Source organism: Pelodiscus sinensis, chromosome 3 (genome assembly GCF_052426305.1).
Source record: "Pelodiscus sinensis isolate ZL-2025 chromosome 3, ASM5242630v1, whole genome shotgun sequence".
Classification (NCBI taxonomy): Eukaryota; Metazoa; Chordata; order Testudines; family Trionychidae; genus Pelodiscus; species Pelodiscus sinensis.
In genome coordinates this window covers 70,522,846-70,548,409 of record NC_143054.1, presented here as the reverse complement: position 1 = coordinate 70,548,409, position 25,564 = coordinate 70,522,846, and the positions used below count along the sequence as shown (strand labels likewise).

Below are 25,564 nucleotides of genomic sequence, written 5' to 3'. Positions count from 1 at the left end.
TAGCAGCATTATATCCTTCCATTCTTGAGACTGCTCCTATAAAAACAACTAGTCTTGCCACAAATTATTTTAACTGAAAATAGAATGTGACAATTAATTAATTAAAAGCTAAGCTCATCCTCTGCCTGAATTGTGTTACTGATGCAATTAACATGCATCTTGTTTGAAGATTCTGCAGTTAAATTTAGTTAACAGTTTTACTGATGATGTATGAGCCAAACTGAATATACCTTCTTCCTCTTGCTTGTATTGGCTCTGTGGGGAGTCGAAAGTAATACAAATTATTTTAGTCACTAAAGTCAGCATACATGACTCAATGCACAAAGGAAGCAGACCTATGGAGTGAGGAAATACTATTTTTACAGTCATTTTTCTGATCATAACTACAGTTGGGATAAGGCGGGGGGATTCCATTAGAGAAATGGAGCATATTGATATTTATGTGCCAAGCCAATGAGAGGCAAACGATTTGTTGTAAATAGCGAGCAGCAACATCCATCTCCCCTAATGGGAATGCCATGTGTGCATGTGCTTTAAGCATCCTATTTAATAGCGAGAACTTAATGCGAAGGTGAGGACCGAATAAAAGCGGGATCACCCACACTCAGTGTTTCCATAGCAGAGGCTGGTAATAATTTGCAGGTGGTGCCCAGAGCAGACTTTCCATTGCACGCCCCCCTTCCCCCCGCCGGTGCAGGCAGGTCCACTCCGGCTCTGAGCAGCACCTGGCTGGCAGCGAGCTCTTTCCCTCGGAAAGTACCAGCTCCTCCATTTCAGCGGGCCTCTGACAGCGAACGCAGGTGCAAGGTGCGCAGCTCCTACATACCTGGAGCGGCCGGCGTGGCGAGCCCGGCCCGGGGGATGCTCGGCGGAGCGCGCGGCCACTGGTGCACGCTCGCGGAGTCTCCTCCCCTCCCAGGCCGGGACCCGCCCCCGCAGCAGCAGCAGCAGCAGCAGCGCTGCTTAGCCCGGGACCGCCAACAGCAGGGAAGTGGTTAGTTGAAGGAGGCGGCTGGCAGGGAAACGTTCCCTCCCCCGACCGGGCTTCCAGCCGCTTTGCCCAGCAGCCGCAGATCCAGCCTCGAACCCATGGGGGAGGTGGCGCGGAGCGAGGCGCAGGCGGGCTACCGTGGGGGGCAGCCGCAAGCAGAGACAGCAGCTCGCGCTTGCAAGCAATGCGCCTCGCGGGCCGCCGCCTCCTCCTGCTGCTGCTCCCAGCTTTGAACCTTTTGTTTTCTCCAGTCGGGGGCAGCGAGCTGCTGCTGCTGCTGCGATGTCGGGAAAGTTCCGGGAGGCATCGGCTCAGGCCGGGCGTTTGCTCCGCCGGGATCCGCAAGGCGCGGCGCGTGCTCTGAGGTGAGACTTTGTTCTCTCGTGCACCCTTCGCCAGCTGGTCGAGCCGAGCGGCTCGCTCCAGTTGTGGGTGCGGGGCGGGCGGACGGGGTGGATGTGCCTGTGTGTATGCGCCAGCGCGAGTGGAATAGGAGAGAGGGCAGAGGTGAACCCCAGCACTGTGCCGGGCTCGCTTTCTTGATTTCGAGAGTCCTGCACAATTCTCCTCGGTGCATTTGTTTTATGTAACTTGCCGTGCGGGGGCACCTCCATGGGAACCCAGTCCTAGCCGAAGTCTCGCCTTTCTGACTGGGGCTGAGCTAGCAATGCAGCTTCTCCATGGCACCTGGGGCTCTTCCACTCGGGCTGTGGTCTCTAAGCAGCTAGGCCATTTTAGAAATCTGTACCCGAAACACTACTTAGACTCCTGGGCCCCAGGCGACTGGCTGTCAAACCCAACGCAAGCGGCTGATCCTCTCCAGCCTGCCTTCTAGGTGGAGAAAATCTGCTTCATCCTGGCTTTACTGCAGGCAGTAGCCTCCCCAGGAATTGAATTGGGGGGGGGGGGGGTGTTCGAATATACAAGGGGGTGGGTGTCAGGGCCGATAAGGGGTGACACCGTGAGGGTGAAGGTGGGCTGTATGGCACCATAGTTCACAAAACTGGGGGGCTGTTGGGGAAATTCAGGGGGTATACACCCCGATGGGCTGTGTGTGTGTGTGTGTGTGTGTGTGTGTGTGTGTGTAGGGGGGAAATCCCTGACTCCAGGAGCCCTTTATCTAGCTATTAATTAAATAGGCAGAGTGGTTACTAGGGTTTTGTGACAGTCTTCAGCAGTTGCACTGCTGGGGAGTTCAGCGGAAGACACAGACTCCTGTCCAAATCTAAAGGTGCTAAAAAGGAGAGGTTTTGTCAGAGATGAGGTAGGCACTTCAGGTTTCTCACACACTTGTTTCCCCAGACAAACCTGCACATGAAGCCTTTCAGTTTTTTCTGTTTTTTCCTTCAGCTGCCCCTTCAGATTCTGGCATTATTTTATATCTGCTTAAACTTGTCTATAGTGATCTTTGCAAAGGTGGCAAGAACCCACAGACCATATGTTTTCATTTATTGCCTGAGATGGGGATTTGGTCTGTGGGGTGGCTTCTAAATAAAAGCTGTAGGTCAGTATGTGATCCAAACACTAAAGCTCCCTATTATTCTCTAGACCAGTGTTTCTCAACCCGTGGTACGAGTCCCTTTAGGGGGTACTTGAGAGACGTTTTGGGGGGGGAGGGAGAGACACTGCTGCTAAAAGTACCAATGACTCTGAAGTTGTTGCAAATAGATAGTCAAAGTATCTTATGCTTAAATAGGATATTGAAATAATTTTTTTACATCCAATTAAGTTGCTTAAACGAATGTGTTGCAATGGTAGAAAAAAATTGTGTGTCTGAAAACTGTAGGTACTGAGAATACTTATATTTTTTTTCTTTGAAAAAGGAGTACAGTACTTTATAAAAAAAGTTAAGAAACACCGCTCTAGAAGATACATTTATAGTAGATATTTAAAGGGATCAATGTCATCTCTTGTCATTGCTTACCTTTTCAATTGTGTTTTTTTTATTTGATTTTATAGCTTATACGGTGTCCGTATTTCTCTGTTTTTTTTACTTCCAGTTCTCTCTCTCTTATGTATTGTGTCCACTTTGTCTGCAGAATTGCTGATTGAATTGGGTAGCTAGGGACCCAATTTCTATTTTAAAATATATTCTGTAGTTTTGAAATACAAAATACTTTTAACCAGAGGATTCATATTATTTATTTCCTAAGAAAAGAAGATTGTCAATTCTTTGTGAAAACTGCAACACAATCTAGTTATATTAAAATTTTCTGTAGTTGCCAGCAGTATTTTGTATCTATCATCTTGATTGTGCAAAGTTTTTGATTAGGCAAACATATGCACCCATTGATATATTTTTGATTAAAGAGTCTTTTAGTCAAAAAAGTGCCCTATATGAAAACATGAGAAATTGCATTTCTGATCAGGATAGAACAGTTTTATTTGTGGGCTTTGTGTAGGCAAAGCAACTTTTTGCCTAGCATCTTTCACACATGACTGTATAAAGTCAAATAATACAAGGCACGCTATGAAGTGTTTCAATAAGTAGAAGAGTAAGTCACTTCTAACAAATCAGTTACGGTATAGCTATTTTCCTATTAAAATGGAGTAAAACAAAGGAATATATATGCATAAAGCTACAGGTAACACCTTTGTTTGCAAAATGGAGCAGGAGAAGATGTGGCAAGCAAGCTGTGTGTGTTTGTGTGTGGCTGGCTGAGGGGGCTGTCAAAAATGTTTATTTTTATTGAAGAATAAATGTTTAAATACTGGGAAATACATTTTGTACAACGATTCTGTGCTATTGTGAGGGATATATGGTGCATCTTTCTCACATTAAATAGACCATTTTTGAATATCTGTTACAAGCCATTTTTCAAAGGCAGTTACATGGAAAAACTAAGCACTGCCAGCTCTTTAATGTGCTTTGCTTCAGTGTTTGCAAAGTGTTCTACTCTCTACTGTCAGTGATGTCAGGTTCAACAGGTCATATTAGACTTAAAAAAATCATTGTAATGAACCTATCTACAAAAGCAGATTTGACACTGATCAGTAGTATTAGAGTGTTTTTTATTCAGTGTGATCATCTTTGAATATTTGTTGCTGGTTTTCATAACTGAAAAATTGAATTTTTGCACTCATTATCTCACATCAGAAACCCAGATGCTTTGCTTATGCAATTTTACATGCATAAGTTACTAGGCAGTGTCTTTATGATCTCAATGTGTGTCAAATGTATAACTGCCTTTTTATAAATGAGAAAAAGTATATGAATCATGTCAACATTAGTGAATCACATGCACAATCTATATGTGAACAGTTTTAACCAAGAAGGACAAAACTGACAGGGACATACTCATTTCCCATTATCTGCTCATCTCTTAAGAGATGTTGACACTGTTAGGATTATGCCTAATAAAATTGCACATTTCATTTCTGTGCTATTCTGAAAATCTCCCTTTAATAATAAGAGTAAGTAATGTTTGTAGGCATAGCATATTAAAGGCTTCTTCTATATTCTACCACGTACTCAGTATAATTTATGTTGCTTTGGGGTGTGAATTAATTCTTGCCCCTTCTCCCCCGTTTCATCCTGAGTGACATTAGTATGGACAGCACTATATGGATAGCATCAGTATGCACAGCATATGTTAGCAGGAGAATGTCTCCTGCCAACATTGCTACTGCCTCTTATGGAGGTGGCTTTATTATGCTGGTGGGAGATCTCTTCACCAGACATGCTACAATGGTGCAGCTGTACTGGTGCTGTTGTAGACTAACCCTCAGTGATGAGAAGAGGTTTGGAGTTTTGAAGTTGGGGACAGGTAGCACTGTCGTGTAACCATTTGTGTGTAGATAGCTTTACTTACTGTAGTAGAAGGAAACATGGACGAGTCTCTTACATTCTGTGTAGGACATTGGTCCTTCTTTGAAGTGCTGTAGATACGATGGGGGCATTAAAACATAGGGATTCTCACATGCTTCTGATAACCTTATTTCACGGTAGACATTTTGCATATTCACTCCACTATATATTGTGTTCTCATTTGAACAAACAAAAGATCTTAAGATAAATTAAGATATTTAATTGTGTAGAATTTGCCTTTGCTCATTTCAGCTACATTCGGATACTCCAGTCCATTTTGAGTAATAACTTGATCAATAAGTAATCCCATTGATCTCAATGGGCTCACTTACAAGTGGCTGCTGCACTTGTCTGGGGGCGTAAGGAACTCTAAGGTTGTCCCTTATTCCCCTGTGTTTGCTACCCATAAGGTGAAATTATATAGGAGAGGTGGGGAATGCAGCTGTGTTTATGATGCTATTCTCTCCTGCACAGGTGATCAGACAAGGTGTGGAAAGGCTTGGCTTCATTTCTCTGCACCGTCACCTCATATACTGGCCCGTGCAGCAGAAGGGGAAATAAGCTGTGTTAGTGAGGAAAGAGTGGCACAACTTATTTTCCCTCCTCCCACTCCAAATTTGTTTCTGGGACGGACCCACTGGGCTGCTAGGGTTCCATTCAGCACTTAGTGGACTGATTTTTAAATCATTATTTAAATCACCCAAGAAAAAATCATTAATTTTTAAATCATGTTTCCTGCTGATACTACTGCACATATTTCTTAAACAATGGTGCAGATCTGATCACTAATATGTTAATTTACCACACAGTACAGCATTTTACAATATCTAATCTGTTTTTTTTATATAACTTGATTTCTATTAATGTAGGGAATAGTACCTAATGCTCATTACTTGTGTCAAGCTGCAGATGCAGCAGCAGTACATTAGGAATGGTAAGAACTAAATCATACACACAAACACAATAGAACCAATATTTTTTAAACTAAATATTCAATATTACATGATTTTTTCACATTTTCAGTTGCAGCGGTTTCCTGAGTTGCTGGCTGAGGGAAGTCCTTAAACTTTTTAAATTTTTAAATTTTATCAACTCTAACAGACACGTCCTCAGAGCAGTAATTGTGTAGTGCCCTTAAAACTTCTACAGCTAGTTCTCCTATTCCACACTCCCTCTGTCATTTTGATTCATAGACTGAAAAAAAATAAGAGTTCCTGCTTTTTTTTCAACTCCCAGTTGATTTTTTTTTTTACACTTTGAGTGAATAATAGCAAATGATGACAATAGTCTCTGTGCTTGCAGAGGAACTGACTGCTGTGAAAAGTTGTCTTAGCAACTGAAGGAACTCTGTATCAAGGTGCCTGGTTAATCATTTTCACCATTCAGGGGAGTGACTTTGTTCAAAACATCATCAGTAAACATACTGATTAAATGGTTTTGCTTCAGCCCTGACATTCATTATTACTGGCATCACTGAAGAGTGACTTTGAGATGCCCATGTCTTGGCAGTAGCATCATCTTCAGAATGTAGGCAGCTACCTTTATATGGTGGGGGAAGGGAGGTTAAGAATGTTCGCGAGAAAATGGGGTGGAGGTAGTGTTTGATCAATTTGCTTTCTTAATGCCTGTAGTTCCATTTTCTTGTGAGATTTCTTTTGTTAATATCTCTTGAAGTGCTTCACTTATCAAGGGTTAAATTGGTAAATTTCCTGTATTTATCTCTTGCACACTGTTCAAGCTCCTTCTCATACAGTGTATCTAGTAACCTTCCACCAATGTCTGCTGTACCAGGTGTGTAGCCTGGTCATAAGGACTCGACCATGTCAGTAAAAGGTTTTTATTGTTAACAATGTGAAAAGGAGAATTTGTGGTTTAAATGAGCCAGGCAGTCTTTTTCATCTATTATATATTGTTGATATTTTCTGGTCTTTACTACAAACTTATCCATGGTGATACTTTTACTGGATGTTTGAAATCTTTTGTTTGCTGTTGCTACTTGATTGTCTGAAATATGTTTAGTTGCAGCACTCCTGCTAAAAGTACCAGTGACTCTGAAGTTGTTGCAAATAGACAAAGTATCTTATGCTTAAATAGGATCTTGAAATAAATTTTAAAAATGATTTTGATAGTCATTCTTCTCACTCTATTCAGTTAATCATTTAAATTTTTTTAAAATTTTTTTTAGTAAGGATGCAGATAAGATTCCAAGTTACCAAAAAGGCTAAGACGGACGTGTGCTTACAAGGCACTTGCACCAAAACAAGTATAGGATAGAGATTCTTTGGGACAGCTGAGATAAGCTTAAGTTAAATAGGGAATAGATTTAAGGCATCACCATTATGATGTGTAGCAATGATGTTCCAAAATAAGGGGCATGTATTATGTAATATAAAATAATAAAATGTCAGCTGCTACAGTGTGTCAATTCTAAATTTCCTTTATTGCAGCTTTCAGTACCATATATTTGGATGATAGATTCTAAACCTACTTAACTAGTTCACTTTGCAATGAATCATTCTTCAAGACTCTCTTTATGCCTTTTAGTATAAGTGTGATTTAACAAGTAAATTTCCAAACTACATTGGTTGTTGCTAGAAAAAAAAAGTTGATCTTCGCTAATCCTTATGGCTTGTTTAATTAGTTAAGTTACTAACCAGTTGATCCACATTGTTCTTCAGACATATCCACATTTTAATCCACATCATTTTCTCCCAGTAAGCAGTTTTCTTGGTAATGCTTCATTCCTGTAATTAGTCCCTACATCACCATCTTGCACTGCTTACACTTGACAGGTTTTCCTTTTTTTACTCAAGGAGTGAATTTACCCAGATATGGTCTCCCTTACACTTAGAAGCCATGACAGTAAAAGTGTGGGGAATATAGGAAGCTTTCTAGTCTATTCTAAGGATGTTAAGAGGCAGGTAATTCACTAATCATGTAGTCGATAAGGGAAGGCTTGCTCAGTCCCAGCTCGTGCCATGTCCCTGAACTACCCCCCACTGCAGCTCTTCAGTTTGAATGTCGTAAGAGTCGAGCATGCAGGCAGCTCGGCTCCTACTACATTTAAATTGCAGAGCCGCAGCAGTGAGAGCTCCTGAACCTGGAGTAATCCGGGACTGAGCTGGGCTTGCTCAGTCCCAGCTTGTGCTGGGTCCAGTATCCCCTGCCTGCGGCAAGCCTGGCCCACCCTACCCCCTCCCTGCTGCCTCTGATTGATAGAAGTAGCAGCATGATGGGGGGAGAGGTGGCTCTCCAGAGACGGTGCTGGGGAGAACCGGCTTTTAAGCCGGTTTCCCCCAGCACCGGCTCCTGTTTCCCTCCCTGCTTGCTGCCTCTGATACAGAGGCAACAAAGTGGGGGGGGGGGGGAGTGAGTAGCCAACTTGACTACTTGCTTGCATTTCTAATCCAGTCTACAGTTCCTTTCTCTTCTGCCTCTCTCCTTTCTAGGGTTGCCAGGTGTCCGGTTTTGAACCGGACAGTCTGGTATTTCAGCTTTCTGTCCAGGAAACAAATTGAGAAAATACTGGACATATAAATGTATTTTCTAATTAAGTTTTATTATTATCATGAGTATCAGTACGTAGCTGCGTACTGTCTGGCCGGTAGACATGCTCACACTGCGTGAGCGTGTCTACCAAACAGGCAGTATGCAACTACACAGTAGAGAGGAGGGGGGCGGGGCCAGAGCCGGATGGAATCCCCGGGGCCGGACTCTCCCGTGCACCCCGCTGGGACTGTGCACGGGATGGGCAGCACCCCAGGATCTGCTTGCGCCCGGGCTAGTCCCACTCTCTGCCGGCCGATTCTCCCCCCGGCCAGCCCCACTCCCCCTGGCCAGCCCCGCTCTTCGCCAGCCGGTCTTCTCCCCACCCTGCCCCCTGGCCATCCCCACTCCCCCGACCTCCTCCTGGCCAGCCCCGCTTGCCTCCCAGCCGGTCCACCCCCACTTCCCCAAATCTGAGATCAAGTGTGTCCGGTATTTTTTTGAAACCATCTGGTAACCCTACTCCTTTCCTATATATTGTGTCTCTGTCTTTAAATCATCTTAACCTAACTCCTCTGCTGTGCTTGGCTGAAGTCCATCACTTCATAAGCACAGAACAAAAACAATCCTATCCAACTTGGCTCTTCCTTTGTACATGTTACTGTAGTCTGCTGAGAAACAGAAATTGAAAGCCAGGAATTTAAAGAAGCAAGAGCTAATAGGCTGGACAGACTAGGGCCATTAATTCATTTTTTGAGACAGCAAGTGTATGTGTAGTGTGTTTGTGATGAGATTTAATTGTAAACAAGAAATTTAGTATTAAATTGGATTTTTTTAATAATCAATAAAAGTAAAATCAGATTTTTTTTACATTTTTTAAAAATAATTGATTTTTATCTACCTTGATTCAACGTGAGTAAGGGTATTAGAACCAACCCCAAAGCTTGACAATATTCTTATCCCAATGCCTTTATTTAATTGCAAGGAACAATTTCAATAGAACAGGTTTTTTTTTACTTGACAGCAAATTATTTACTCTGCAACAACTAGCATGACAGAATGCTTGGGCTAAATGGTTCGAAGCAGGTTTTAAAGTAGCTAGCATGGCTGAAGTCCAAGTAGCTTTCTTGATGCACATATTCTTTTTCATCAGAATTATGAACAAATCTTGGGCATGTGAATATCAGTCTGGAATTTTGTAAACATGCATTTTGCTTTTTTGTTCAAATCTATGGTGTTTTGCATATTCTTGGTCACATCTTGATTGTAGAATATGTGTATACAGTATATTATGGTTTGGATTTGTTTTTATTAGGATAGTAATGGAAGATATCTCAATGTGTCTAGATAATAGTCCTAGTTCTTACATTGAGGTCGTCTGATGAAAAGCACTGAGTACTTTGCAAAGGAAGTCAGAGTGGAGTGTTAACTGCAGGGTGAGGCCGAGGGATTTGGAATATAGGAGGGGGCTTCAGGCTGAGTCTGGGGTAAGAAGTTGGGGTACAGGAGGGGATGTGGAGGGTGGTGATTGCCATGTGTGGTTCCCAAAAGCAACGGACAGATCCCTCTGGCAGCGACTTATACTCAATAGTAAGGTGTTATTCAACAGCGGCTCCTAGGCAGAGAGGGCCAGGAAGCTCTGTGTGCTGCTCCGTTCTGCAGGCACCACCCCTGCAGCTCCTGCTGCTGCAGTTCCCGGCCAATGGAAGCTGCGGAGTCAGCACCTGAGGCACAGGCAGTGCTCAGAGACTCCATGCCCCCTCCTAGGGCTGTAGGGACCTTGCCATGCCTGCTTCTGAGAACAGCATGGAAGGAGGGAAAGCAGGAAGCCTGCCTTCTTCCTGATGCACTGCTGGACTGTTCGTGCCCAAAATCTCCCAGTTTGGCTGCAGTAGCCTCTGGCAGACGGAGCCTGAATCTGGGAGATTCTCAGTGAAAATGGGACAAGCCTAATTTGACGTATGGGAGTAATCCAATTGACTTTAATGGCACTTTTGAGGTACTTTGCTGAATCGGGTATAATTTGCTGTTGAAATAAACATTAAGATTGCAAAGGCAAGCACTCAAACATTAGGGGTTGCCTGTGTTCTTTTAACTTAGCTTGTGGGTGTCATTCCTAGGCTTTCTAAAAAGCACACTGAAAAAGTAGAAATTCCATCATGTTGCATCCTGTTGATGCCTGGACCGTTGACATGTGTAGGGTATGAACCTTGAATCACATGCAGACTTTTGCCACTTAAGCTAATGGGCTAACTGATAGTAATACTATGTTGTCGTTCTGCAAGATGTTTTCACAAGTATTTGTTGGCAGCAAAGGAATGGCGAGACTCCAAAAAATTGAGATCTATTTGACCATTTGAGGCTCTGATGGGAAGTATGCTGTAGTGGGTGCAGACTTTTCTGCCAGGGTGGATTTGATTTAAATCTTTAGACAGGAAGACGTGACGTAACCATGATTTCAATCACTAGTAAGGAAGGCTCAACTTAATCATGGGTTTTCTACATAAAAATACGTTTTTGTTGGTTGTCATAACCTTGATAAACGTTCTTCACAACTCAGACATAGATGTAGGTTTCATTTTAAAATGTAGACGCTGTACATTTTTAAACAGTGTTTTGAAAACTTTTGAGATTAGTTTTACAGATATATGAGAAAATGAATGATTGTTATTTCATTTATCAAAGGTAATCGAAGCAGATATTTATGGAGTCATTGGGAGGTAAACTATCTCCAATTTAACAGGTTAATCAATAATATTTGGAGGATTTTCTTGCCATGCTGTATTGGGAGGAGAACATCACCAAACAGACATTTAAATTGTTTTATTAAACTAAAACAACAATATTATGTATTCTGGATTTTTTTTCTTCAACAGTAAATACATATAATTGAACAAAACAAGCCTATGATTTTTTTCAATTTAGTTAAACATTCAAGTTTTTTTTTAAATCAGGTTTGTTTTGTTAAAACTGTTCTTAACTAAAATGGAGATAGGGACAATAGGATTGTCTGGTATTTCTCACATCTTTCTTTCTCTCAACATGCTTGTTGAAAGCAAAAATATTATTTCTGGAGACACAAATCCACAGTTTGAGAACTGCAAAACTGTGCATATCTAATGGTATCTACTGAACACTGACTCCCATTGGGTAGACAGAAAGATAAACCTTAATGTAATCAGAAGCCTCTGGAACCCCCATAAGATTGAATCCCTAATCCATGAACTATTGGAACTCAATTACAATTTTTTTTCTTAAAAATTACATGGATTAGAATTTATAATCCCTATTCCATGATGATCTTTAAGCTATCATGTATCTTAATTAAAATTGTCTTTATATAGGTTTTTCCTCAAAGAGCATTTTATCAAAAATCCAATTTAATATTTTTTTTAATAATTGATTTTTATCCACCCTGTTTTCTGCCCATTTCTCTCCCAAAGTGTGACTCTTCTGCCTTATCCCCTTTAACCTGTCTCTGCCCCACATCTGGCTCTTCAATCTTAATACCATTCTCCTTGTCTACCCATTCCCAGTTTCGTCAGGTTTTTTTTTTTTCAATCCCAGTTTCCTTGATTAGCCAATCAGTTTTCCCACAGCTCCTATTTCCAACCTTCTTGCCTAGTAGATCCAAGTGTCCTTCCCAAAACACATCCTTATAACCCCTCCTGGTGTCATGCACAGTCTGGCTACGTCTACAATATAGGCTTCTTGCACAAGAAGCCTTTTGTGCTAGAGTTTTTGTGCAAAAACTTCTTGCGCAAGAGCACGTCCACACCTCAAAGCACATCACAAAAGCAATGTGCTTTTGCGCAAGAGAGCATCCACTCTGCTGACGCTCTTCCACAAAAAAGCTCTGATGGCCATTTACAAAATGGCCGTCAGAGCAGCTGTGCCTTTTTTCCATAGGGCAGTGATCCCCAACCTTTTGGGGCTCCCGGGCGTCCCGTGGTGGGGCCGCGCATGCGCCACGTGCCTGGGGGCAGCACCGCGCATGTGCCACATGCCCAGGGTGGGGGCTGCACATGCGCCGGAGCCCGGGGCGCAATAATGGCTCAGGCTGGCCCTGATCTCTAGGCAGGCGAACATAAATGCAATGGCAGGTGCCATGGTGCCTTCGGGTGCCATGTTGGGGACCACTGCCATAGGGATTTCTAGCACAAGAAATCTGGAGCGTCCTCACTTGCCACCTTGCACAATAGCTGTAGCGTTAAAAGCAGTTATGCATCAGAAAAGGAGGTTTACCTATGACATAAAAAGCCCTCTGTTCTGCTATTTAACTGCCCATTTAGTTGTGCAAGAGCTCATTTGAGGTGTGGCTGCTCCCCAGGTTTTTGTACAAAAACAGCTGTTTTTGCTCAAAAACCTTGTAGTGTAGACGTAGCCTCTGTGTCTCCACAGCTTCTGCTCTTAGTCCCTTTTTCCCTTTTCTCCAGCTGTTCTGCCTATTTTCATTGCAGGTCTGTCTCTCTCCCCCCCCCCCCATTCAAATCAGGCATCCTATTGCTTCATTCTTTCTTGGTACCATCAGGGGCTGGGATATCATTGAAAACACGGGAGAGACTGGCTTCCTGCTCTCAGTTCTGGTACCCAAACCTAGCAAGGCCTAAAATAGCCCAAAATTACAATTTTAGGGAAAGTTTTACTCAGACCTGTATTGCCAGTGTGGAGGGAGTCTTAGGGAATTTAGTAGCTGACCATGTTCATATGGTAATACGCCCCTCCCTCCCCCAGTTTTATAATTTAGCCAAATCTGTGTGGATTTTCTTGGTGACAGCAAAGGGCACATTCACGGTGCAAAGACCAAACCTCTGCCAAGTTTAAAATCCTTGCTTTGAAACATAGTGGCATAAGAACTTTTCAAAGGAAGGATGCTGGATATTTTTAATAGCTACCCTGGGGGAATTCTGTGCCTAAAAATTTAAGTTATGCACCAACAATTACAAGTACTGCCCACAATATTTTAAAATTCTGTAATTTTTGTCAAAATAACACCCAAATAATCACACCAGTTTCAGGTTTTTTGGTGGTTTATTTCCAAATACTCGTCAGCAGTATGTCTGTAAAAATACAGACACACACAAAAAATTGTTCCCTGAATAGAGAATTGAAGAAACCCCTATGACGATCTAGTTCCTGTGACCTCTTCCCCATCCTCCTCCTCCCCCCCCCCCGATCCTAGTTGTGGGGTTCCCCTTAGGATTGTCAGATGGTTTCAACAAAAATACTGGACACACTTGACATGACATCACAGTCTACATGATATCTTATTTAGAAAGTACATTTATATTTTCTCAATTTGTTTCCTGAACAGAAAGCTCAAATACTGGACTGTCCGGTTCAAAACCGGACACCTGGCAACCCTAGTCCCCCTTGCCCAGATACCTGCACCCTCCCCCCTCATACCTCAGACATGCCCTCCCCCCCAGCCAAGACACCTGCCTCCCTCCCCCAAAAGCAAGGGATCCAGAGGAAGAAACAGCCTGATGTCTGTCCCAGGTTTGCAAGGAGTTTCTTGTATGCTGCCCTCAAGCTCTGTCTTCTATGTGTGAGCTGGGCTCTGTCAGGTCCAGTTGCCCCTTGTGGTGGCTAGCAGCACTGTAGCTCATTTTTGTGGGGAAAATAAAGTTTATGCACGTAATATTAATTTCTGCAAAATTCTTTATTGCACAGTGGTGCAGAATTTACTCCATAATATGTGCATATTTATCCTTTTTTCTTGGACGTCGCTGAACTATTTTCACTGGAATTTTCCCAGAAATACTGAGTTGAATTTTTCTGGCAAAGTCCAAAAGCAAGTGAAAATAGGGTCTTATAATGAGAAATATCTGGCAATCTCAATCAGCAGCAGTAACAACCCTGCCTATAATATCACACATACAAAACTGTGTTAAAAACATTAAGGTTGCAAAATCAAGCACTCAGAATTTACGAAAAATCCTAGAATTAAAGTTGCATGTGCAGCCTTAATTCAGCTTTGTATACACTCTGGGCCATATTAGAGGCAGGAGACCCAAGGGGTGCCATGCTTGGAAGGCATCTGGCTCAGGGTGCTGTTTTTGTTGTTGGCATCTTGTGTGAAAGAGATAAATCATGCACCCAAATTACTAAATGAGCTACAAATTCAATTAAAAAAAGTTTAACAAACGGGTTGGAGTGCTAAAGAGCCTCTTCGCCCAGGGTCCCATTTGGTCTCAGGCCAGCACTGATAATACAGTCTTTAATTACATGATCACATACTATTTCCACAAGATTCCTTCCTCATTCAGTGCACAGGATGGCTTAATGAGCATCTATTCAATATTTTGTTTTCTCCTCTTTGTTCAGTTTGTGGTCCCATGCTTTATGTGCTGCACACTATTCAAACCATGCTCTGAAGACAGAATTATTCATTTTATCATTAATTTTCTATAGCGTTTATCACTATACTATCAAGGTGCTTTGTAAACATTAATTAATTTATCCTCACTGCTCAGAACACTTCTGTGAGGCCAGGAGGTGGTATTATTTACATTTTATGATGGGAAGCTGAAGAACAGAAAAAAATTAGGTCAAAAGTATCCACTAATTTAGGGTGTTCAATTTAAGTTATTTTAAAGTCCACAGAGGAAAATTTATGCAACAGACCTACAAAGAAAAAAACAGATTTTTATATGAAGATTGTAAAAATTGTACTTTCTAAGGCTGAATTGACTGGATTATAAAAAAAAAACTATTAGAGCAGTTTATTGCATTAGGATTTATTGTACTCCATAAAATAGTAAGATGTTCAAAAAGCTATATAGTTCTTTGTTTATGTTCTGAAATCACGCTTTTCCATTATTATAAAGTCCATACTGGGTCAGAACAAAGTGGCCAATGCTAGGTGCCCCAGAGGGAATGAAAAGAGCAGGTAATCATCAGGCAATCCATCCCCTGTGTCTGTCAAACAGAGGTCAGAGACACCATTCCTTCCCATCCTGGCTAATAGTCATTAATGGACCTATCCTCCATACATGTATCTAGCTCTTTTTTTTTTAAACCCTGTTTTAGTTATGTTCTGCACAACATCTTCTCGCGTGGTGTTCCACAGGTTGTCTGTGCTGTGTGTGAAATGCTTGATTTTGCTTGTTTTAAACCTGCTACCTATTAATGTCATTTGGTGACACCTCATTCTTGTAACATGGGAAGGAATACATAACTCTTCTTTATTCACTTTTTCCACATCACCAGTCATGATTTTATAGACCTCTATCATATCTCCACTTAGTCATCTCTTTTCTAAGATGAAAAGTCCTAGTATTATTAATCTGTCTTCATATGGCAGCTTGTTCCATACCCCTTAGCATTATGTTGCCCTTTTCTCAACTTTTTCCAGTGCCAAAAATAGTAAAAATGCCTTTTTAAAATGTTGAAATTATTCTACATTCTGATGCTCTTTGGACAATTTATTACTTAGCCTTTTTCCATTGAGTTTTGTATTTTATCAAATCACTTAGGTTTAAGGTCTTCTGTGTTGTTTGTTACTTTTGAAGTTTCCATCAATTTGTGATTTTTTTTTTTTTTTTTTTTTTTGCATGTTGATGGTCGGTGTGTATTTGGCTATTAAATTATATTTTTCTGACTATTTTAAATTATATTTAGATCATAATTTACAAAAGACTAATCAAAAACCTTCCTTGAGGCTTTTAAAGAGGGCACTCAGGCATGCTTGCGCTCAATCATCAGACGTTTGCGTGTGTATATGTGAAGAAAGTGCTTTAGAAAGGTGTATGTAGCAACAGCACTAGAAATGGACTCCCTCTTTGTTTACAGAGCAGAATCTGTACATCTAGTGAAAATGAAAGCCCCCTCTCCCAGAATGCCCTAACTCATTTGAACAGCTCACCATTAGAGCTCAAAAGTTAGTGTAACCCTTCTGCCAGGTAGAGTTGGCAGCAATAAGGGCCTGGTTCAGTATTTAAGGGACCCTTTTCAATAATACAATACCCAAACCAGCTTGAGTCCCCATCCAGTGACCTGGGACAATCACACATCACACTCTGGGCACCTTCAAAAGGCAATACAGGCAGTCCCCGGGTTACATGGATCCGACTTACATCAGATCCCTACTTACAAACGGGGTGAGGCAACCCCGCACTAGCTGCTTCCCCCCAGCAGACCAGGGAGACACGAAGCTAGCGCCGCCCCCAGCAGACCAGGGAGACGCGGAGCGGCTTTTCTCAGCAGACACCTCAGCTTGAGAATAAAGGACTGAGGGAAGTGAGGTGTGGGAGAATAAAACTGAGCTCTGGAGAAATGTTTGGCTAGAGTTTCCCCTACAATATGTACCAGTTCCGACTTACATACAAATTCAACTTAAGAACAAACCTACAGTCCCTATCTTGTACGTAACCCGGGGACTGCCTGTACTTCTCTTCTCAGAAGCACAGAGTCAGAGTGTAGCAAAAAAACTTTAATAAAAGGAGGGAAGTAACTCAGCATTAATTTGGAAAAATGCTACAACTAGGGTTCATGGACGTAAAACATGAATTTTGCATTGAAAATGTATTTCTTAAGCAAAATAAATGTTATCTATAGTCCATTGAACTGCATGTTTCCTTTGCCCATGGCCTTCAAGGTTTTAGAACTGGTAGATTTCATCCTCTCACCTACTTTTTTCCAATCAATCAATTGATTTTTAACTTTGAAGTAGGGATGTAAGTGACGAGTTGACCACCCGATAAGCCTAGGCTTATCAGGTAGTCGAGTCACTACTCAGGTAGTCGAGTCACTACTCAACTAGTCACTTCCCTCCCTTTTGCTGCGTCTGTATCTTATAAGCCCATTTCCTCCATCACCATCTCTGCAGGTGGGCAGGAGAGGCAAAGTTGCAATGGGGGAAATGGCGTGAGCACGGACTCAAGCAGTCTCCCCTCATGCCAGGTCCCAACTGCTGCACCTCTGCCCTTTAAATATAGTAAGAGCTAAAAGGCAAAGGTGCAGCAGTCAGCACACAGCACAAGCGGGGACTGCTTGAGTCCCTGCGTTCCCCACTGCCCCTCTGCCTTTTAAATGTAGTTTAAAAGGCAGAGGAGCAGCAGTTAGGACCCGGCACATTTAGTTGTTCAATCAAAATTTACCATCCCTACAATGAAGTAGTCACTGAACTAAACTACTTGAAACGAAGAAAATGTTTTCAGTGAACCTGCAGAAGAGACTACTGTCAAAAGCAGATGGGACACATGAGCAAACTCTGATTCCAGGTGCTGAGCCAATGACTTGTCCTAGTTAAGTAGTTTGACTTTCTTTAAACCTTGGTAGCAAAGATACACGCCTTTATAATTTTTGTTGAAATAATTTTAATAGATTATAATAGGTTTAGACTTCCACCTATGTTTTCCAATTTCAAATTTAATTTTAATTTTATAAAATATATTTTAGATTTTTTTAATGCACTCTGTATGGGAACATCATAATTTCCCTGAATAATAATAGCAACATTAATGGAAGCATTAATCTACACTGAGAGTTAGGTCAGCATAGTTTGTGGATTTTGCAGCCTAAATGTTAAAGGTGGGCTGACTTGAATCTTTGGAGTATCTTCTAAGAGTGTGTCTAGATTAGAAATACTTTGGCTTTTCTAGTGTAGACACTTAGTACAATGATTCTTCTATTGCTTAGCATATCTATCCCTCTGATGTCTGGTCTATGCTACAAAGTTATGATAATTCAATGTAAGCTGCCTTGAATCAACCTAGTTGTGCAGGGGTTGATACTTGAGGTTTTTCTCCCACTAACGTAAGTTCTCTATTAGGGCAACACAGTTACACTGGCATCCATGTGAGGTACTGAGGGTGACAGTATAAGTGCAGACCTGTGTCAACCCTGCTAGTTCTTCAGCAGCTTCCCCACAATACCTGACAGTGTCTACTCTGGTCACAATTAGGAACTCCACTGCCCACAATTAGGAACTCCACTGCCCACGAGTCGCTGAGACTGGAAACTTTCTCCCTCTTCTTCCCCGCCCTCTCATACTTCAAAAGTTCAAATATTTTTAAAATGTCTTCTCCTGACTGTCCAGCTTACTGAGCAGATCTCCATTGTTGTCTGCAACTGATATTGGATCTCCTGAACTTATGGGGAGAAGAGGTTGTGCAAGCAGAGCTATGGACCAGCCACAGAAATGTGGACCTCTATGAGCAGATCTCACAGTAGTTGCAGAAGAAGGGAAATGACAGAGAACAGCAGCAGTGCCACATGAAAGTGAAGGAGCTGTGGCAGGCATATCAGAAGGCTTGGGAAGACAACAGTCAGTATGGTGCTGAGTCGCAGACCAACTGCTTTTACAAACAGCTGCATGCCATTGATGGCAGAGACCCTACAAATATTTCACATTGTATAACTCTGAGGAGCTGGTGTCACAGAAGAAGAGAAGAAAGGGGAGCATGAAAAATGAGTAGGGGGTTCACTATGCTAAAAGAAAAACACCCTTTTGGGACTCTGCCATAGTCCAGCAAAAGCTCAGGTGAGCCTGATGCAGGGGAACAAACCTTAGGTAAGTGTGTAAATGTATTTCCCATTACAATGAAATCCTAATGGTGCCCCAAACTTAACAGGGTGCAGCTACTGACTTTTCACTGTTTTACTCCTACTAGAAGAGATAGCAGTATACCTAGAGAGAGATCAACTTTCAGGGGAGTGGCCATGTTAGTCTGCTTCAGCAAAAGCAAGGAAGAGTCCTATGGCACCTTAAAGACTAACAAATTCATTTGGTCATACATTTTAATGGGCTGGAGCCCACTTTGGCAAGTATCTGTTTCATGCATCTGACAAATTGATGTTTCCATACATGTGGAAAGATGGGAGTGTTACATTTCCATGAGGAAGACCAGTGCTAGTGAGGTCAATTCAGTCAGGGTGGATGTGGCCCATTCCTAACAGTTGTTGAAGTGTGAATACTAAAAGATGGAAAATTACTTTTTGTAGTGAGCTAGCCACTCCCAATCTCTATTCAGACCCAGTTTGATTATGTCAAGTTTGCATATGAATTTCAGCTCTGCAGTTTGGTTGTGAAGGTTTTCTTTTGTTTTGTTTGTCCTGTTTTGTTTGTTCCGGCTTGCTTTTTGTTTTTGTTTGCTGTAGTCTGTTACTGAGTGTCCAGGGAGATTGAAGTGCTTTATTGCATTTTGAATGTTACCATTCTTGATGCCTGATTACTTATTTTGCATAGAAGCAGTCCGGTTTGGCTAATGTCACTGGTCCTTTAAGGTGCCATACGCTCCTTGTTGTTTTTACAGAAGAGGTAATGTTGTTATCTGTTTTTTGTTCCCTTGTGGGATTAGGTAGGGGTGGATGGGCATGCAGAGCAGTTTGTTTATGCATGCAGGGATGTCCTTTGAATTCCCCTGAGAGAAATTGATAAAACTGTTATGAAATACTCTCTACTCCTTTCCTGAAGGTTTCTATGAATGGCATCCCTATTTCTTTCTGCGCAGTAGGGCACTTTTCCATGCTGGTCAACAATAACTTTAGCAGTAAACAGGCTAACAGCATGTGGACCCTGACAGCTTTGGGATGCCAGCATTAGCTGTATTGTTGGTGGCTTCATCAATCTCGGAGTGAGAGATCAGCTAAAATCACCACTGCCTGTTGAAAATGGTGTCAGTATTTAGTACCATTTCCCTTTGCTCAGTTGCTCAAAACCATTAGTTATCCCCTTCTCACTTCTTTCACTTGTGGCAGGCTATGCTCATCAGGGCTGGTGCAGTGAGTGGTGCAGTGCGCAAGCTCTCCAACGCAGAAGTATCAATAAGCATGTTTGGTTAACATTTTAGGGGAGCAAAGGAAGGGAGTTCTGACTCTTTACTCTTGCTTTCTACTGTGACTACTCACAATGATACCTCTGTGTTTCATCTGTAGTTGCTGCTTTTATGACCTTGAGTGGTTTCTGCTCCACACCTGCAGAATGTCTGAGCCAGTTAAGAAAAAGAGGACTTGGGATGACAAGTTCAATGAGATCTTGCGAGCCAGTGCTGTATCAGACCATGAGCAGAGGGCATGGAGGATCACTATAGCAGACTATATGGAGAAGGAATGAGCAGAAACTCTGATCCAGGAAGAGGAGAAGGAGATGCAGTAGTACACAATGGAGCTTCTCCAACAGCTAAAACAGCTACTGCAAATTCTTGTGGATCTAAAGATTCAATGGTCATGGGTTCATCTCCCTTGTCAGCCTCTGGAGAACTGCACTATAGCACCTCCCTATGTCCTCCTCAACCTTCCAAGTAGCATCTGGAGGTGCAGTTCCACACCAGGGGAGACTTGGGACAAACACATCTTCATGTACGCTGACCTATGAGAGCAGCAGTTACTAAAATAGAAATAAATATTCTTAAGCTTGGTTTCACACGTTTATTGTGTTTTTAATGTACTTGCTTTTAACTTGCACATAATTTTGCAGTTGTTTTGTTACTCAATACAAATTGTATTGTTTGGAAAATAATTTGTCCTTATTAGCTCCCAACATCTGCTGCCAAATGGCTAGCAGTTTTAAAAGTGTCCACTTCCTTGGTGGTGTTCAGTGTGATACAACATATAGGATCAGTAACAAACACAGTGTAATGATAAATGTACAGCAAATGCCATAAAATTAGTAGGTGCATTGACACTACAGTCATACATGTACAACAAGCACCACAGGGTTCCTAACAGGCACCAAAACAGCAGGGAGAGGTAGAACACAGTACATCACAATGCACTACTGTGGCTCACTACTAAAGGGCTCTTTAGAAGCCTCCCTGAGTTGCACAGCTTTGCACTGAGTTCTTCTAATTGCCTTTGTGTCTAGCTCTTCAAATTCAGATGCTCCACTTCCACCCACCATCCTGGCTGCAATATTTTCCCTTTGCTTCAAAGATGTTCTTATGCAGGTCACAGCAGGCAGCTATAACCACTGGGCTGTTGTTTTCACTCAGATCCAGCCCTGTGAATAAACAATGCCAGCCTCCCTTCAATTTACCAAAAGCTCATTCAACTATCATTCTGCACCTGCTGAGGCAGTAGATTATTTTTTCCTTCATGCTGTCAAGGCGGCAGGCATTCAGATTACTGAGTTTAGGTAGGCTGGGTTGCCCAGGATCTCTTTGACATTGCAACATCACCAGTAGTAGTCCACTAATGGGGAAAGAGTTTCTGCTAGTTTCTTTCAGAACAGTCTTATGCTCTTAATGTGAGCATCTGTGGCATGGTGATATGGTGCCAAAATAGATACAAATTCTGTCCATTGCTCCATTGTAGTTCAGGAAACCCACTGCTACAAATCCATCTTTCTCAGATAGTTGAGAGTCACGGTCCTGCTTGGCAGGAGATAATGGACTTACAGGCTGGCAAGGCAAGGATTTTCCAACTTCAAAATTATTTTCCACTAACTGGTAGCATTCTGTGGTTATAGGCTTCCAGAGTGATTGCCAATTGCTTCTCCTCTGTCAGTGAAACTCTCATTCTGATGTCCCTATGTAGAAGGGCTGTTTCAAGCTTCCCATATAGATCCAGGAATGTGGCCTTCCACATCCAAAAATTCTGAAGCTATTGCATGTCATCCCAAATCTGGTGGGATCGTATTGTAATACAATTTCTGCTTGTTTCTCAGAGCCAGAAGTAATACTCCACCATCTGCAGCTGCTCTTTAAATACTACCAACAATTTGAAATGGATCTTGCTGTGTACCCCAGCAATCTGTCCTCCACAGAATCATCATGCTGTCCTCTGATTTGGTGATTCTTGTGGCTCCACAAATACTGAATGATTGTGCACACTGTGTTTGCCAGTAGTGTAAAACTGTGCAGGCTCCATGTTTCTGTCGGTGAGGGTGAACAGTGAATTTGAGGGCTGGTGTGTTTTTTTTTTTTTAAATAAAGGTGCAAAAATTATAGGATACAGATGTTATGAGATGGAGAAAGTTGCATACTGGGAAGTTGACTCCTTGCATCTAGACAGAAAAGTATAACTCATTTCTTTGCCTTCCCACTCCCCCCTTGCATTGTCAAAACTTCCCAAAAAAGTGCATGGGGCGATAATTGATTAATTGCATTCTTGATGTACCACTCTGTGTATTACCACAAGCATGGCTGCTGAGTACACGCAGCGCCAACAAAGGGAGCCAAGTATGCACAGGCGTAAGTGATATACTCACTGTGGCGGCATTATGCTTATGCAATTTGCGTTGGTAAAGGTTTGCATTGTAGACATGCAATGAGAAGTGGTAGCTAGGTTGATGGAATAATTCTTCTTTCAGCGTTGCAGTGTCTACAGTGGGGCTCAGGTCAACCTGATTACATTACACAGTGTGAATTTTTTTTACTTCAGAACTTTCATTCATGCTTAAATTTGACACTTTACGAATGGGCCTTAAGAAAGATGCTAATTACCTTACACATTACAAAGATAGCTTCCCACTTATCACCCCTGATTAGCCATTCATTGTCTCATAAATAGCTATTCCCTCCCTCCCTCTCCCTCGCCCACCTTCTGTACTAAATCTGATTTGTCAGTTGAATAATGTGTTCACTTTTTTCATTGTATTTCTTTGGTATATATGGTCATGCCAATTCTCTTCCAGAATATGATCTGAGGAAATGGGTCTGGCCCACGAAAGCTCATCACCTATTAAACCATCTTGTTAGTGCTACATAGTTTTTCCTTTTGTTTTAGCAAGATCAGACTAACACAGCTACCTCTCTGTTACTGTTTAACTGTAGTGTAGACCAGCTCTGTGACTCTAGATGTTGTTTGTGTTGTGAAGGTGGATGTCAGCTGAAAGTTTGGCAATACTGTACTCAATACTAACTCACCTCAGCATTTTTAAGTGTTTGAGAGCAGGGAAGTATTGTACTCTGCCTGACTTGTAAGACTTGGCAGGCAAACCTATCTCTTTATTCTGAGAGGTTTCCACTGCAGCTACTATGGTTCCTGCAGCTACCAGGAACTAGGTAATATCCATTCATTTCATTTCACAGAGATTAGGAAACATCAGTTTTGTAGAAGTGCATGAGTGCTACTGATCTGGGCTGGCTTTGTTTATTTAGCAAGTTCTAGGTACCTGTACAATTATCTTAAACATTCCCCCAGTAAAAAAAACTCAAGTCGAAATATCCTTACCATACATGATTTTTGCTTCCAGGCCTCTTCATGTAGCCTGCTTAGTTGCATGAGAAGCCTGTATGACACTTAATAGCTTGCCATATGTATCACCATACCCCAACTTCCTCAAAAGTGCCCGTCCCAGAAAGGCCCAAGTAAAAATGAGCATTGTAGTGCTTCCTAAAGGCTGTTAAATCTGGGCTGTGTAGGATGAAGATGAAGGAAGAGTTCTAAAATTGAAAATCATTCTTGAAAAATGACCTGTCAGCATCTCTCTCCCTTTGTAACCAAGGCACTGTCATCTTGAGCAACTCTGCTGATTGCAAGGAGAGGAGAAAGGGTTTTCAGGCAGTCCAGTGAAAGACTGTATCCTGTCATCAGTTCTCTGAGGCATCCAGTCCATCAAGCCAACGTGTGTACTTTTTGTCCCCTTGAGTACCAATACATTTTTTGTGTTATTAGCATACTCAGTTATCATAGTAACTACATACTTTAAAATATAAATGCCTTTTTAGTCTATTTGTGTTATAGATGAGAATATGGTATTAGAATTTAGCTGTGTGCAGCCAGATGGCTTATAGTGTTGCTAAGGAAAACAGACTATAAATGTAGTGGTAGCTGAATGTCCCCAGAATTATCAGGCAGTTTGAAGCCAGTATTTTAACCCATGTAGGCAGGTAAACAAATACATACAATTATGAAATATTAATTTCCTGGGTTTATACTTCATTAATTTTATTGTTTATTTTATATTTACTAAAGGTGCATCAATTTCTTACTGTGCCTTCCAAGGTACATGGGGTATTTCACTATGGCTTACAATTAAATGGTAAAATTAACATTAAGAAATGACAATAAAATATCTACCATAAAAGGAATCTGCAAAATTATTGTTTGATGGATGGGTAAAGATATAAAAACCCAAAAGCAGTAGTTCTATGGAAAAATTCCTTTGTGGGCAGAGAAGAATTGAATATACTTAGTGTGGAAGAAGTAGAGCTACCAAAGAGGAGGATAGAGAGAGAGATATGGCTGTATTACAATTTGTCACTGTTTGGCCTTTGTAACAGCCTGTCAAACTGCCCGCCAGACAGCCCTTCCAGAAAAGGAGTTTGACAACTTGTTGAAGGATTATCATTGAGAAGGTAAGAAGTCTGCAAGTTCAGGCCATACACTTTGACTCTCATATATTGGCCTACCACTATATAGTAGATTTTTTTTTTTAAACATATTGGTGTATATGACTGGGAGGCGGAGGGGGAGGAAGAGGCGGAGGGTGTGTGTGTCCTTAAGGTATGCTGCTGTATCATTACACATCCAGAGGACTTGCTGGAGAGGGAGAAGGCATAAGTGACACTGACAAATTCTCATCAAATAAAGATTCTGAAAAAATGTCCTTTGGAAACATTTAAATGTTTTGTTTCAATATGCTAAAATGTTTTCTTTTGATAACCTCAATACATCATTGTATTATTTATATTTATATATTGGGTTAAAATAAAACTGGTTGAAAAGTAGTGCTTTTACTTTATCAAAGTGAAACATTTTGACACACAAAATGAGTCTAAATGAACGGTTTTGACAAACATGGAGAAAGTCAAAGCAAATCCTTTCTACTTTCTTTCATGATAACTTTTTGTGGTAATGTGTCATTTTTAAAAGGTCTTTATTTGACAACTTTTTTCAATGGAAAACCATTTGCAATTAACATTTTTTTTAAAAATAGGTTTTAACATAAATTGAGTTTTAAACAGATTAGACCACTCTCCCAGTTGCTCAAAATATGAGGTGTTCGCTCTCTAGTTTTGTATGATGTCATTTCACTTGTTTCCCCAGTTGTCCCAGGCCATACATTTTAAGTAAACAACAGAATTTTTGAGTAAAACTTGTCATTTTCAGCCAGATATCTCAGCAGACCTTGAGCACCACAATTTGACACCATTTATTGCTTTACCGTCATTGCTGTATTTAATTGTAACAGATACAATAAGTCAATAGATTCTAGAAATTATATCTGTAGAATCAGATGTTAAAATCAAAACCAAATGAGCTTCTCCTTAACTCATTTTAATATTGGCAGCATGAGTTAACTGAAATACCTTTAAGCTGTAATGGTCTTGCATTACTAAAGTGTAAGAAAACACGAGTTAATGTATAACTGCTTCCAGTTATGGATTCCT

The 25,564-nt window shown here is 41.4% G+C and overlaps 1 protein-coding gene across 4 annotated transcripts in view; it reads left to right on the top strand.

Annotated features, from left to right (window-relative positions):
- The first annotated feature begins 495 nt into the window (after positions 1 to 495).
- GPR63 (G protein-coupled receptor 63) overlaps positions 496 to 25,564 on the top strand; it is a 47,741-nt gene continuing 22,672 nt past the window's right edge. For 2 of the 4 annotated variants that reach the window (XM_075923911.2, XM_075923907.2), the window contains exons 1-2: positions 496 to 807; positions 1,243 to 1,356. The gene's annotated coding sequence lies outside the window, so the exon portion shown is untranslated. The other 2 variants (XR_012902605.2, XR_012902606.2) reach the window with 2 other exon arrangements.